At 30.5% G+C, this 17,336-nt stretch overlaps 1 protein-coding gene and 1 long non-coding RNA gene across 3 annotated transcripts in view; both read right to left on the reverse strand.

Annotated features, from left to right (window-relative positions):
• The window catches only part of LOC135130408 (ATP-binding cassette sub-family C member 4-like), a 41,956-nt gene that overhangs the window by 17,658 nt on the left and 6,962 nt on the right, over positions 1-17,336 (reverse strand). The gene's annotated exons all lie outside the window — the stretch shown is intronic.
• Positions 13,819-14,522, reverse strand: LOC135130436 (uncharacterized). The gene is made up of 2 exons (XR_010280775.1): positions 13,900-14,522; positions 13,819-13,853 (listed from the first exon to the last, which is right to left on the reverse strand). It is a non-coding gene; the product is annotated as an uncharacterized LOC135130436 (long non-coding RNA).

Genomic DNA, 17,336 nt, shown 5'->3' on the forward strand with positions numbered 1-17,336 from the left:
TTTAAAATCCAGGTATCATGAATTTGTACACGAATACAATGAACTTAATCATATGCAATTAGTATCAAACCCATTGGAAGATGAATGCGTTTTTCTACCTCATCATGCAGTCATGAAAGAGACGAGTACTACTACAAAGTTACGTGTAGTGTTTGATGCGAGTGCAAAAACTTCTTCCGGAGTTAGTCTAAATGAGTGTTTAGCAGTTGGTCCAAAAATTCAAGACGATCTTTGCGCAATAATTTTAAGAATCAGGTTATACAAATTTGTGCTGACTGCCGATACCAATAAAATGTACCGGCAGATACTTATCACTCCGGAAGAACGTAAATATCAAATGATATCATGGCGCCATGTAAGTACAAAAGATAATCCAGCAGATATAATTTCGCGAGGTATGTTTCCAAGCGAGTTGATTTCTTGTAAGTTGTGGTTTTCAGGCCCTGGTTGGCTAAAACACGACGAGGCACAATGGCCTAAAACTGAATCACATAAAACGGAAGTGCTGGAATTAAAAACCGCCTCATTAGTAACAGTTAATACATCAGAACTAGAGTTTCTTCTCAGGTTCTCATCATTTCTTAAGTTGCAACATGTCATTATCAATTGTTTCCGATTTGTTCATAATTGTAAAAATAAAGCTAATAAAAAGACTGGAGAATGTACACCTGATGAATACACACGAACCACTAATGCAATTGTTAAATTATTACAAAGGGTAGAATTTGCCGATGAAATTAAAAACCTCAGCGTTAATAAATCAGTTAACAACAACAGCAAACTAAGGAGACTCAATCCTTTTATTGATACGAATGGTATCATATGCGTAGGAGGGCGTTTACGTAATGCTAACTTAAGCTACGATCAAAAACACCCTATGGTATTACCGAAACATCACATAACAAATCTCATTATTAAGGAAATACATGTCGCTCAATTACATGCTGGTCCAACAGCGACCCTTTCATCGGTACGCCTTAGGTTCTGGCCATTAGCAGATAGAAACCAGGTAAGACAAGTAATCCATAAATGCCTTAATTGCGCTCGGGTAAAACCTATAGAATTTAATCCGATAATGGGAGAACTACCATCAGTTCGGGTAGTTCCAGAGCGACCGTTCGGTAACACGGGAATCGATTTTGCAGGACCTATGCCTATTAAAGATGGTAAAACACGAAATAAGCGAACAGTTAAATCATATATAGCACTTTTTATCTGCTTGTCAACAAAGGCTATTCATCTGGAATTAGTCGGCGATCTAACGGCATCAGCTTTCTTGAGTACATTGAAGAGATTCATTGCTCGACGAGGTATTGTTAAAAATATTTATTCGGATAATGCGACTAATTTTGTAGGAGCCAGGAATGAACTGAAAGATATTTTTAAACATACTAATTTTGCACTAATTGAACAGCATCTTAGTAAAAGGGAGATCAATTGGCATTTTATACCGGCCAGGGCTCCGCATTTTGGCGGTATTTGGGAAGCGGGGATAAAATCCGTGAAGTACCACTTGAAACGCGTAGTAGGGGAGACTAGGTTAACGTACGAGGAAATGTATACTTTGTTGACGGGTATAGAGGCTTGCTTGAATTCGCGGCCTTTGTGTCCTCTAAGCGAAGACCCTAACGACGAAGAGGTGCTAACCCCGGGTCACTTTTTAATTGGAGCACCGTTAACTGCAATTCCTGAACCAGAAGTTACACACCTACGCGTAAATCGCCTGTCACGGTGGCAACACACCGAACAGATTCGACATTTCTGGAACCGGTGGTCGCGCGATTATTTACACCACTTGCAGCAGCGGACCAAGTGGCAGCTACAGGGAACAACGGCAGCAAGACCAGGGATGCTAGTGGTTCTCAAGGAGCCAACTCCACCCTTGACCTGGCGGCGCGGCCGCATCGTGGAGCTACACCCAGGGGCTGACGGACACATCAGAGTGGTATCCGTACGAACTGGAGATGCGATTGTGAGGCGAGCGTTACGAACATTATGCTTGTTGCCGTCCGAGTGATCAAACGTTTAACATTAGAGACACTTTCACGGTTGTTTTTTATTTTGTTCCATTCATTTTAATATCATTTCAAGATTAACATTTATTATAATTAGCATGTTATTAAGCTAGGAAATTAATTACATATTCACATGTTCATACAGTAATTAATTTAAGTAGATTGATCCTGCGGTTCAATGCGGGCCGGGATGTTCGGTCCAGGCAGGTAGACCGAAGGAGAAGGGGTGCAGCAGACTCCACCCTCTCACCCACCACCACCACTTGTAAATATGTACATTTAAATAGTAGTAGATTCGAATAAACCGTCAAGTGAAAAGGTCGTGTCTCATTGAAACTATATTTATAGTTTCAACAACATCATTTTGGTCATCCATTGTGACCACAACATCATTTTGGTCATCCATTGTGACCACTTCATCATTTTGGTCATCCATTGTGACCAACATTTGTGGTCACCCATTTGTGACCGCTGGTCCTTCGAGCAAATACAAAAACCTTCCGTTAGGTCACCCACTTATGACCTAACATTTGGTACTACGAACCGAATCGTCACAATTTCCGTCAGGTCACCCATTTATGACCTAACAATAGATGATGAAGAAGAAATCAGCACGCGCATGAAAAAGAGTGTTAGAAAACGTGTGCGTAATCCGGAGTCGTGGAAACAAAACATGATCAAAAGAAATCGTGAGACTGGAAAAGCCTACGTTAACCACAAACAGGAAGAACGTAGAGCCAGAAAATCAGATGGAAGATGCACAAACGAGAAATGTTACTTTCAATGTGAAAGTAAATTATCTGTGGAGGACAGAGAACACATATTTTCTCGTTTTTGGAAATTATCAGATGAAAAAAAAATCATTTTTATGCTCATTTTGTAACAAAAATAGTATCCAAACGAAAACGGACTCAGAAAGATGTGTTGCAGAAACATAATTGTTTTAAGTATTTTTTGAGTGCAGGAGAGACAACTGTACAAGTATGTAGACATTTTTTTCTTACCACGTTGGATATAGACCAGAAAAGAATATATTACTTTTTTAAAAATAATATAGATAAAAGCACAGGTATTGCGAGAACTCCGGCAAAAGGAAAAAACATAAAAACATTTATTCCATATAAGCATATCGAAGGAGTAAAACAACATATTCTATCTTTTCCTACAGTAGCGTCGCATTATTGTAGAGCAAATTCTAACAAAAATTATTTACCGTCAGAGTTAAATATAACCTCCATGTACCATCTTTACAAAGAAAGTGAGTTTGTTTATGATGACAAACCTGTGAAGGAACATAAATATAGAGAAATTTTTAATAAAGAGTTTAACTTACATTTTTTTAAACCGCGAAATGATCGATGCGACGTCTGCGAATGTAATAATTTGCAAGATGAAAAATTTGCAGATCATTTAAATAAAAAGACTGCCGCGAAAGCAGAACGGGACGCTGATCGCCAAATCAATTTTGCTGAAAAAAAAATTGCAGTAATTTGTTTCGATTTGCAAAATGTGTTTTGTTTACCAAAAACAACTTACAAAAAATTTTTTTATAAAAAAAAGTTGCAGGCATACAACATGACAGCACATTGTATCTACGATAAAACTGCATATTGTGCAATTTGGCATGAAGCACTCTCGGGAAGATCGGGCAATCACATAGCAAGTGCTGTTTTTAAAATTTTAAAAGCTATCGCGAAAGCTAATCCCGACATTAGAGAAATTATTTTATGGTCTGACGCTTGCGTGGCACAAAATAAAAACAAAATGATGAGCCTAGCTCTTATTCATTTTTTAAAACAAAATGAACAGATTCACTGCATCACTCAAAAATTTTCGGAACCGGGGCATGGCAATATTCAGGAAGTAGATGCAGTTCATAGTAAAATCGAAAAATATGTTAAATACGTAGACATATATAGTCCTGTGTCATTACTCCAGCAGATGAAAAAAATTCCCAAAAGAAGTGTACGCTTGCAAATTTTACAAATGAGTGAAAATGATTTTTTCGATTTTCGTTCTGTTGCATATAAGCTAAATTTCCGAAGCATTCCCTACAGTAAAGTCGTGTTATTGCATTATACAAAAAATTGTGAAATTATTAGGTATAGGCAAAAGTTTTCAGACATAGATACACTCGTTAATTTGCTGCAGGAGACTTCATCTCGGCGTGTAAACACAAAAAAGTACCAAAAAGACCATTCAGTGTTAGGTGAAATAAAAATTATTAGAGAAAGACCATCTGAGACTGTACTCAAAGATAAGGCTGTCCACATTCAATCTATGTTAACAGTAATGCCAGAGGTAGATAAATTGTTTTATCAGGCAATTTTCTCAAAATATTTTAAAAAAGATTAATAAATTAAGTTAGAATAGCTGATTGTATCGATTAAGATCTATATATTAAATTGTAAATAAACTGCTATTAGTACAAACTTTTTTTGTATTTGTGCTTTGTAGATTCGATGTTTTTTTAGGAAACACATTATTGTAAATAAAGGTTTTTAATTTAAAAATGTTACTTTCTTTAACATCTCTAACAAATTATTTTCACTACAAAATTATTTTGTTGCATCACAACTCACCGTGAGCTAATCATACTGATGTCTGAAATAAGAAGCTTTGGCTAAAATCACACATTTTTGTTAAAAATAGAATGTAGAATTTATTAAAGAAAAAAAGATAGTTGAGCTGAACTTTCTTCGCCTAGGAAACACAATAAATACTACATTATTTTTGATTTAAAGGCATACATGCATATCTGAGTAAATATTTTTTCCAAATATGTAATATCCTAATCTCAGTCTCTAGTAAGGCTAATTTCCATACGTCCGAGTTAGCAATAGCGTTATTGTCTTACAAACTAGACCGTTAAGGCAAATGAGTTGAATAAGTTATTGTAAATTTATTTTTATTTACACGCGTATAATTGCACAACAATAATTGTTAGACAAATAGAATGATAAAGAAAGGCAATGTCATATTAAAAAAAAACAAATTACTCGATTCGATGTAAGGTACCTTATGTAAGTTAACAACATACATCTATTTAGTTATACTTAAGTAAAATTACAATACGGAATTTATTCTTGAACTAAGTCGTAAATTGTAAATAGCTATAAAATCGGAAATAATTTTTTTTAAAAGATATAAGTCAAAAATGTATTAGGCATGATTGTCAAGAAACATTCCAATTCTGTTTCAAATTTGCAAGCATTTTATGTCAAAAGTTGATTTTTGTAAACGTTCTAGTAATAAATTATGAATGTTTAGGTGGATTTTGCTTCGAAATTTTAATTTTCATATTACTTTTACATTTTAATTTAAAAAATTAAAAATGTATCTATTATTTGTGATTATTGATGTAGAAATATCGTTTCTATAAATAAGAATTCTACAAAAAATTGTGAACTCTTTTACTGGTATGCAGCATTATAAATCTTGTTCACTAAAACTTTAGAGAAAATAAGTTCAATCATTCCCGAGAAAAAATTAAAGAAAAATGTTACTGTTTAGTTAAAAATTAAATTTTTTGTTTATTGAACAACAAATCTATTTGAAATTTAAATTTGTAAAATTTCGAATCTAATAATTTGAAACTCAATCTTTCTTAAAAAAAAAATCGAAAGTATTTCTAACATCTATAACAAAAGAAAAAGAGTTGCACAAATTACAGTTGTTTTTTTTTAATTTCAGATTCATCACAACTCTTAAATCTCTTGTTTATTTATTTCACATTATGAGTCATTCCCATATTGTTCTGCGCGTGAAGTTGAATACTATTTCTTTCCAAACCCCAAACCTAACGCTGAAATGCAAAACAGCAAGGAAGTACGTAAAAACGGATAACGGTACAGTATCGATTTTCGGCTTGGACATGCGGCAAAACAGTACTCAGTCTAAACTATGTTTCGCTTCGCCCAAGTGCGACATGCGGCAAATCTGACCCAAACAGTAGAGGCGAAAATCCCTCGGACGCGATTTGGATAAGCGGCAAACCAGTTCTAAGGTGACGCAATAACAATAATTTTAATACAACTTCAGTTTGATTTTTTTTTATTTTTAATAATTAACAAGATATCGAGCAACCCTGTATACAGGCTATGGAGATGAAAAAATAGTCAAGAAATAAAAAAAAAATAAAAAAATTAAGTTGTACGGACTTTTGAGGACTCTGAAATTTATTTTTAACTTCTGTATAGTTAAAAATAAATTTCAGAGTCTTGGTCTCTTGTAAAGCGTAACACAAAACTTAGTTTTTATAAATGAAACACTATATTTTTTTACATATTTTCATTAGCTTTTTGCTAGGTTTTATATCCACAGTTTATTTTTGAAACCCCTATGCGGCGTTGCCACGTTATCCCAATTTTCTAAATCTACAAAGCAATAAACAAGGGTGCGAAAATTTGGATCAAACAGCCAACGAATTCTATTCTGTTATATTTAAAATGAAAAAAAAAAAAAACAAAATCGTGTGATATGCCTCAAAAAAGAACAAAAACAGGGTGTATACAGGGTGAGTTTAATTATGGAGATAAAAAAATTGTCAAAAAAAAAGTTGTACGGATTTTTGAAGAGTTCGAAATTTCTTTTTAACAATACAGAGTGGTCTCTTTGTAAGGCGTAACACAAAACCTAGTTTTTATAAATAAAACACTACATATTTTTTTACTTATTCTCAGTAGCTTTTTGCTACGTTTTATATCCACAGTTATTTTTGAAACCCCGATGCGGCGTTGCCACGTTACCCCAATTTTCTTGAAATCATCTATATTAAATAATACTTCACAAAATATATAAAATTTATATAATTTTTCTGACTAAATCAACAAAGAAATAATTAAGGATGCTAAAATTTGGATCAAACAGTCAACGAATTCTATTCTGTTCTATTTAAAATGGAAAAAAAAAACACAAAGTCGTGTGATATGCCTCAAAAAACAACAATATCAGGGTGTATACAGGGTGAGTCACTAAACGTACGGTTCTCGAATTCTCATTAATTATGGACATAAAAAAATTGTCAAAAAATAAAAAAAATAAATAAAAAAAAAAAGTTGTACGGATTTTTGAAGACTTCGAAATTTATTTTTAACCATACAGAATGGTCTGTTTGTAAGGCGTAACACAAAACTTAGTTGTTATAAATGAAACATCCTATATATTTTTACATATTCTGATTAGCTTTTTACGGGGGTTTATATCCACAGTTTATTTTTGAAATCCCTAAGCGGCGTTGTCACGTTATTTTCTTTTTCTTGAAATTTCTTGACAACAGGAGGGTTAACAAAAAAATTAAATAGGGTTATTTTTAAGTTATACAGGGTGTTTTATTTTCGGATAAATTTAAAGGAATCTGGTGTTTTGTTGCTGAATCAACTTGAAAAAATCTTTTGAGCTTTTAGTGTTTTATTTTTTATGAATTTGTAAAAATCTTAGGTGCCGCCAGAGTTTTTGTTTTTTAAATTCGGGGACTCTTGGGTACCCATGGTGTATTATTTTGGGAGCCCATGGAGATTTTTTTTTATAAATTATTTAAAACAATTTTGAGGGACTTTGGTTTTCTATTCCGATCTGACCTATTTTTGAGTAATTTTGGGACCCTTTTTTTTTTGGAAAATTTAAAACAATCTTGAGGTTCTAGGTATTCCTACTTGGAAAGAATTTGAAAGTGCTTTGGAGTCTCTACTATCTTTTTTTTATAATAATATAATTAAATTTCTTAGAGGATACGTCATTTTCTAAAAAGAGTCTTGTCTTAGCAGGTAGTAACCCCAGCGGCTCACCTTTTTTTTTTCTTAGAATGTACGTCATTTGCCAAAATCGGTCTTATTTTAGCAGGTATTAGCCCCGCCCACCCACCCTCTGTTTTCCTAGAGTGTATCTTATTTGCCAAAATCGATCTTATTTTAGCAGATACTAACCCCGCCCACCCGCTCTTTATATTTTTAGAGGGATGTCATTAGCCAAAATCAGTCTTATCTTAGCAGGTACTAGCCTCCTAAGAAAATAAAGGGCGGGTGGGCGGGGCTAGTACTTGGTAAAATAAGACTGATTTGCACTGAAATATTCGATTAAAAAATTTCGCACAATTTTATCTTTTGGACATAATTTCCTTTATCCCTAAAGTACTATAAAACTACGGCTATCATCGTTTATAAATTACCGAGTTTAATTTATTTATAGGTCACCTGTATGGCGTTAGTTCACACTGCTAATATGAAATTCAAAAATTTGAATGTCTCAGATAAAAATAAATGCGGATACATAAATCACAAGTATAAAAGTATGTTAAGTATTAGACAAATTCTAGTTAGTCAGCATTTTACCATGATATTTACATATGTACATGTAAAATGTTACAATTCGAAAAGTTGAAAAATCGACAATCGGAAAGTCGAAAAATAGAAAAATTGAAAAATCAACAAATTAAAAATAGAAAAACCGAAAATCCAAAAAACCGAAAATGCAAAAATCAAAAAATTGAAGGATTGAAAATTCGAAAATTGAAAAATCTAAAAGTAAAAAAACTGAAGTTAAAAAAGAATAGAAAAACTGAAAAATCGAAAACTGGAAAAAACAAAAAATCGAAAAACCAATAAATCGAACATAAAAAAAATCAAAAATCAGGAAGTCGAAAAATCGAAAAATTGAAAAATCGAGAAATCAAAAATGCAAAAGTCGAAAATCCAAAAACCGAAAATCGAAAAACCAAATAATCGAAAATTCGAAAAACTGAAGAATGGAAAAACTGAAAAATCGAAAAGTAAAAAGACAACAAGAAATAGAATAAGATACAGTTATAAAGTACAGGTGTTCTATTTGAAGCGATGAAATCTAAATTTTTGAAATTCGCAATAATGAAAAAAATCTATATAAACACTCTGTGTATTATTTATGCCTTTGTTTATGTTTCGACAAAATATTGTAACGCAGATTTTAGAAATAACCCTACTGCAATTTTTTTAATGTTTGCCTTGTTTTTTTTTAATATACATATTTTGCAATTAAGCGCCGCCCCCTGGGCTCACGACGAATAAAAAATCCTCACAATTGAGATAGGGCGGGTGGGCGGGACATATATTTTGCCTTTTTACTTAATACACATACGTGTCTTTTCAGAACAAGTGACTTAAAACATGTTTAAAATGGTAAATTCTTGTAGACAAATACGGATCTTGCAATTAAGTACCGCCCCTCGATCTGACAACGAATGAAAAATTCATCACAACTGAGAATTGGGATTGGGCCGGCTATGGGTGGCTTTAATTTTTTTTTTTTTTTAATATACATAATATTCTTTGAAGAACACGATACTCAAAAACATGTTTTCAATTTCTCGTCGAGAAATAAGGATTTTGCAGATAAGCTCCGCCTTCTTGGCTCACGACGATAAAAAAATCATCAGAATTGAGGTAGGGTGGGTGGGCGGGGCTTATATTTTGCCTTCTGGTTTCTTTATATACATAGCCATCTTTTCACAACAAGAAACTTGGTTAATATAGTACATTTTTGCAAGGAAATATGGATAATATATAAACTTTTATGACTTATAAACCCACAAAGAAATAAATAAGGATGCTAAAATTTGGATCGAACAGTCAACGAATTCTGTAAAGTTCGGTTATAAAGGTTTATTTGGCTTTGTTTTAATAAAAGTTCATCTTATAACCTGTTTCGAAAAATTTGGAATGTCTATAATTTTGAAACAAAAACTGTATCATTTTCTCTTTTCAAATAAATAAATAAATAAATAAATAAATAAATAAACAAACAAAAGATTGGTTTTATCTTTTGGGCATAATCTCCTTTGTCCCTAAAGTACTATAAAACTACGGCTTTCATCGTTTATAAATTACCGAGTTTAATTTATTTATAGGTCACCTATATGACGTCAGTTCACACTGCTAACATGAAATTTAAAAAATCTGAATGTCTCAGATAAAAATAAATGCGGATTCGTAAATCACAAGTATAAAAGTATGTTATCAGACAAATTCTAGTTAGTCAGCCTTTTACGATTTACATAATATTTACATATGTACATGTAAAATGTTACAATTCGAAAAGTCAAAAAATCGACAATCGGAAAGTCGAAAAATAGAAAAATTGAAAAATCGACAAATTAAAAATGGAAAAAACGAAAATCCAAAAACCGAAAATCCAAAAATAAAAAAATCGAAAAGTAAAAGGATTGAAAATTCGAAAATTGAAAAATCTAAAAGTAAAAAAACTGAAGTTAAAAAAAGAAGAATAGAAAAACTGAAAAGTCGGAAAAACGAAAATTCGAAAAATCAAAAATTGGGATGTCGAAAAATCGAAAAATTGAAAAATCGAGAAATGCCTAACTCAGAAAAGAAAGTGAAAATCAGAAAATCAAAAAATCGAAATAGTGAAAAATCGGAAAAAAGTCGAAAATCCAAAAACCGAAAATCGAAAAATCAAAAAGTAAACAAATTGAAGTCAAAAAATAAAGAATAGAAAAACTGAAAAATCGAAAACTGGAAAAAACAAAAAATCGAAAAACCAATAAATCGAGCATTTAAAAAATCAAAAATCGGGAAGTCGAAAAATCGAAAAATTGAAAAATCGACATATCCATAAACGGAAAAGAAGTGAAACTGAAAATCGAACAGTCGAGAAATCGAAAAATTGAAAAATCGAAAAATCAAAAATGGAAAAGTCGAAAATCCAAATACCGAAAATCGAAAAATCAAATAATCGAAAATTCGAAAAACTGAAGAATGGAAAAACTGAAAAATCGAAAAGTAAAAAGACAACAAGAAATAGAACGAGATGCAGTAATAAAATACAGGGTGTTCTATTTGAAACGATGAAATATCGATTTTTGAAATTTGCAATAATTAAAAAAATCTATATAAACACTGTGTATTATTTATCTTTATCTTTCTTTGTTTATCTTTCGACAAAATATTGTAACGCAGATTTTAGAAATAACCCTACTGCATTTTTTTTAATTTTTGCCTTTTTTTTAATATACATATTTTGCAATTAAGCTCCTATCTCAATTGTGATGATTTTTTTTTCGTCGTGAACCAAGGGGGCGGAGCTTAACTGCAAAATATTTATTTCTTTACAAGATATTAAAAACATGTGTTTGAGTATCATATTGTTCAAAGAATTCCTATGTATATTAAGAAAAAAAGGCAAAATATAATATTGCTAAAAAATTTCAACAAAATTGCAATAATGTGAAACGTGGCAACGTTGTACCGGAATTTCGAAAATAAATTATGCTTTACAACCACATACCTAGAAAGAAACTAATAAGAATATGTGAAAATATAGAGGGTGTTTAGTTTTGCTATTAGAACAACTAAATAATAAAAATGATAAACAAAGTCTAGGTGGATTCATAGACCAAAAATACAGGAGTAGGTATATTATTGTATAAAATCTAAGTAAACATTTATTATCCAAAATTTTGAGGTGGCGTCAAGATTGTGTCCAGTGATTATCTGTCTCATAAGATATCGACACAAAGGACAGACCACAGACAGACAACACATACACGGCATTTTGTAATTTCAAAAATGGTTCATTTCAGTTCTGTGGAATTCTTTGAAAAATATGACGTCGAAATTGTGATTATTCAAATTAATTACAGAAATTATAATTATTATTCAAAAGTGTCTTATAACGTGTCTGGCAAGTGGAAGTTCTGTCTAAATAACATTTAAACCAGTTTTTACTACCTATGATGTTTTTTATCATTCAACTGTTAATTTAACATATAGTATGTATTTTAGAGACGATAATTTTGAGTAAAGTTTGTTACGACTAGTTTTGACTAAATATCCATCTTCAAGGCTACATAGTGATAATTAGAGAGCGGATTTTATGAAATTTGCATATCCATTATTTTTTGCATATAAGTCTTGATATTTAATATGTGAACGAATCAAGCTAATTAAAAATGAATACAGCTATAAAAAAAATTGCATATTTGCATATATTTGCCTTCTGCTGCATATTTCACGTAACGGGTGCATATTTTGCATTTTTATCAATTTTTGTGCTACTTTGAAAAAAAAAATGCCATTCGATCGGCATTTTTCTAGAAAGACGAAATTTCATTAATCATATTGCAAATATTGTCCTGAGCTTCAAATAACTGGGAAAGGTTTGGGTTTTATGGCATTTTGGAGGAACCACTGGGTGTTAAGCCATCCTTCCAGGTAAATTCGGGTCCTAATTACTTTTGGAAATACCCTTCATTTCAATATTTTTGTTTGTTACTTAAGTGTATTAATGGTATGTTTTATGGTGGTCGAAGGGACGTTATCCGTTTTCATCGTGAGTTTGCATTTAAGTATTTAAAGCGATAGAGATGTGTGTCAAAATGTAGATAACTCAAATTAATTTATGAATTAAACCTTTTCCTGAACTTATTCTTCAAGAAGGAACTGTGTTTTGTTGTGCCTGCTGTAATCCGATAAGTATTTTTACATCTGTGGACGCAGTACGCAGTTTTTCTATTTACAAATACATACTTTAGAATCACCGGAAAAATTTTTGTTAGAATATTTCGAAAAATATTTAAAAATAAATTGTTACCAAAATAGTAATTAAATAGTCGATTACTACTATTTTTTAATTCGTTCTGTTTACCTATATTTATTTTTTAGTATAAGAATATTATCTTAAAAAATGTCATTTATTTGTCAGTGAGATCTAATTAAACACTTTGCAATGTGATTTATGTATTTTTTGTAATAAAAGGTAAGGTGTTTTTGCAATTTGTAAATAAATTTAGTTCGGGGTTATTACGCTTTTTTTTTTATTTTTGGAGCATATGCAACTGCATATCTCTGCATATATTAAGAAAGTTATTGCATATTTGAATAAATTTGATGCATATCATATGATCATATTTCCCAAAATTTTGCTGCATATTTTCCGCTCTCTAGTGATAATAATACTAATAAGTGCACCGAATACCGCAAAATTTTAAAGTAAAAAAATTGAAGTCTAAAAATAAAGAATAGAAAAAAATGAAAAATCGAAAATTCGAAAAATAAAAAATAGAAAATTCGAAAAATTGAATGAAAAGCTGAAAAAAGTAAAAAGATTGAAAATTCGAAAATTGAAAAATTTAAAAGAAAAAAAATTGAAGTTCAAAATTGAAAAACTGAAAAAGAGAAAAATTTAGAATTCGAAAAATTGAAAAATTGATAAATCGAAAATCCTGTAGTCGAAAAAGCGAGAAATCCATAAATGGAAAAGAAAAGAAACTGAAAATCGGAAATAATAATAATAATAATAATAATAATTTATTGTACTCAACAGAGATTAATCTCCAATTACAGAATACAAAACAAAAGTAAATAGTAGTCTATCTTACAAATAAATAATTAAATACAACGTATGCCTGCAAAATATATCTAAACATCAAGAAAAAAAAAAAAAATAGAACAGTAAGGATAGCTCATTATAAAAAAGAGTAGAACAAAATTCTGACGCTCTGTAATTATGTGTTATGCTGTAAATGTATGGATTTCGATTGAAAAAACTTCCTTACCGCTACACCCTTGGGCCAAAAAGATGCAGCCAGAATATCATTTTGATATACAAAATCGATAGTAAGTTTGAAAGAACTATATAACTCAGGAAATTTAGAGTCCAATTTAATAAGCTTAAAGTCAGGAAGACGTTTATTTTTCAGCACTTCTTCATGGGATTTTAACTTAAATTTGATATAATCAGTAATCTTGTTCACATCAACATTAGGGTTTACTCTTGTAATATGTATATGACTGCTTTTTTTTCTGGTGACAGCTACGAAATCATGATCACTCGATGACAAATCTGACGAACCTGAACTAGAAGCTATATCTGCTGAGCCAATAATTAACTTACTTACTTTCGGCCGACGTTTTAAAGTATCACCTGTTACCTCCTTCTCAGAAGGATTTTTACCATTGTCTGAAGAATTATTTAGATCAACTTCATTACATGAATTCGTATTAGGATAAATAATAGTGTTCCGTATTTCAGGTTCACTTTTGTTTACCACTTTTCTTGCTTCCACACCACTCACGTTTTTATTCATAATCTTACTCGAAAAAGCGTCCATTGATGATAAACTACAATCAGTGGAGCCTCCCAAGTTGTTCGAACTTTTTATCAAAATGTCTATCATCTCACTTTGCGTTTTTACACGATCCCTTAGCTCCTTTATAATTTCGTCTTTTTGTTTAATAATATAATTGAAAACAGCAATATCAACCTTTTTCTCAGGTCCACTCATTTGTTCCATTGCTTCAAAAAACTCAGAATCTTCGCACACAACAGGAGGCATTTTCACTTTATCACAGCAAACTAAAGACTTACTGTCCAAAATTTTTACATAAGATACACCCTTGGCACAACTAAGGTGGTACACATTATCACACGATATACATTTTAATGCACTGACAACTTTTGATTTACATTTTCTGCAGATTTGTGCAGACGTACCGGACTGACTACTACTATTGGCATCCATCTTGGCAAAAAAAAAGTCAAAAAAAATAGAAAAATTGAAAAGTCGAGAGATCAAAAATGGAAAAATAAAAAAATCGAAAATTCGAAAATCTGAAGAATGGAAAAACTGAAAAATGAAAAAGTACAAAAATTTAAAATTCCAATTTGGAAAGATCGAAAAATAAAAAATCGAAAATTCGAAAAACTGGAAAGTCGAAAAATTCGAAAATTGAAACATTGAGACATCGATAAATCGAACAGAATGGAAAAATTGAAATATCAAAAATTCGAAAAATCAAATGTCGAAAAATCGAAAAGTAAAAAATTGAAAATTCGAATATCGAAAATAAAAAAATTGAAAAATCGAAAATTGGAAAAAACAGAAAGTCGAAAAATCGAAATATTGAAACATCGTGATATCGATAAATCAAACAGAATAAAAAATTGAAAATTCTAATATCAAAAAATATAAAATTGGAATTTCGACAAAAAGAAAATGCGATAAATTGAAACTCGAAAAATCGGTAAACCAAAAAGTCCAAAAAATCAAAAAATAAATAATTTACAATTAGCAAAACTGAAGAATCGAAAAACTGAAAAAACGAAAAGAAAAAACTGAAAATTCGAATATCGAAAAATTGAAAATCAGAAATCCGAAAAATCGGAAAAAAAATTGACAATTCGAAAATCTGAAGAATGGAAAAATTGAGAAATCTAAAATTAAAAAGTGAAAATTCAAATACCAAAAAATCTAAACGTGAAATAATTAAAGTTTAAAAATGAAGAGTGAAAAAATAGAAATATCGAAAGTTCAAAAAATCAAGAATCGAAAAATCAAAGGTCGAAAAATCGAAAAGTAAAAAATTGAAAATTCGAATATCGAAAATCAAAAAATTGAAAAATCGAAAATTTGAAAAACTGGAAAGTCGAAAAATCCGAAAATTGAAACATCGAGACATCGATAAATCGACAGAAAAAAAATTGAAAATTCGAACATCGAATAGGTAATCTAAAAGTAAAAAAAATCGAAATTCAAATATCGAAAAATGGAAAAATCGAAAATTCGATCTATCAAAATATTCGGAAAAAGGAAAATTCGAAAAATTGAAAATCGAAAAATCGGAAAACCGAAAAGTCGAAAAATCAAAAATTGAAAAATAAAAAATTTGAAAATTCGAAAATCCGAAGAACGTAATAACTGAAAAATCGAAAAATAAAAAAATTGAAAATTCCAATTCCCAAATGTCTAAAAATGAAGAATGGAAAATTGAAATAACAAAAATTCGAAAAATCAAATGTCGAAAAATCGAAAAGCAAAAAATTGAAAATTCGAATATCGAAAATCAAAAAATTGAAAAATCGAAAATTGGAAAAAAGAGAAAGTCGAAAAATCGGAATATTGAAACATCGTGATATCGATAAATCAATCAGAATAAAAAATTGAAAATTCTAATATCAAAAAATCGAAAATTGGAATTTCGACAAAAAGAAAATGCTATAAATTGAAACTCGAAAAATCGGTAAATCAAAAAGTCAAAAAATCGAAAAATAAATAATTTACAATTAGAAAATCTGAAGAATCGAAAAACTGAAAAAGCGAAAAGAAAAAACTGAAAATTCGAATATCGAAAAATTGATAATCAGAAATACGAAAAATCAAAAATGGAAAAAATTGGCAACTCGAAAATCTGAAGAATGGAAAAACTGAAAAATCTAAAATTAAAAAGTGAAAATTCAAATACCGAAAAATCTAAACGTGAAATAATTAAAATTTAAAAATGAAGAATGAAAAAATTGAAATATCGAAAATTCGAAAAACCAAGAATCGAAAAATCGAAAATTCGAATATCGAAAACCGAAAAATAGATAATGATCAAATATTCGAAAAAAAGAAAATTCGAAAATTTGAAAATCGAAAAAAAATCGAATCCAGTAGTTTCGGAGAATATCTGTCTAATATAAGCTGGGCTTATATTTTGCCTTCTGGTTTCTTAATATACATAGCCATCTTTTCACAACAAGAAACTTGGTTAAAATAGTACATTTTTGCAAGGAAATATGGATTTTGTAATTATGGCGCGGAACCTAATTGCAAAATCGATGTTTCCTTATACAAATTTTCCATTTCAAACATATTTTAAGTTTCATATTGTGAAAAGAAGTCTACACATATTAAAACAAAAAAGCAAAATGTAGACCCGCCCACCCACCCTACCTCAATTGTGATGATTTTTTTTCGTCGTGAGCTTAACTGCAAAATATTTATTTTTTTACAAGATAGTAAAAACATGTGTTTGAGTATCATGTTGTTCAAAGAATTCCTATGTATCTTAAGAAAAAAAGGCAAAATATAATATTGCTAAAAAATTTCAAAAAAAATTGCAATAATGTGAAATGTGGCAACGTTGGACCGAAATTTCGAAAATAAATTATGGTTTACAACCACATACCTAGAAAGAAACTAATGAGAATATGTAAAAATATAAAGGGTGTTTAGTTTTGCCATTAGAACAGCTAAATAATAAAAATAATAAACAAAGTTGGGGTGGATTCATAAACCAAAAATACAGGAGTAGGTATATTATTGTATAAAATCTAAGTAGGATTTACTATCCCAAATTTTGAAGTGGTGTCAAAATTGTGTTCAGTGATTATCTGTCTAATAAGATATCGACACAAATGAAATACCACAGATAGACCACACATAAACGGAAACGAAGGACCTACTTTTTCATACTCTAGGGGTCATGGAATGGATTATAGTTTAAAATGTTCTTTTCTTTTTTTAATTTCAAAAATGGTTCATTTCAGTTCTGTGAAATTCTTAGAAAAATA

This window comes from Zophobas morio, unplaced genomic scaffold, assembly GCF_036711695.1.
Source record: "Zophobas morio isolate AGI-343-1 ecotype UQ-CSIRO unplaced genomic scaffold, CSIRO_AGI_Zmor_V1 ptg000017l, whole genome shotgun sequence".
NCBI classification, from domain to species: domain Eukaryota; kingdom Metazoa; phylum Arthropoda; class Insecta; order Coleoptera; family Tenebrionidae; genus Zophobas; species Zophobas morio.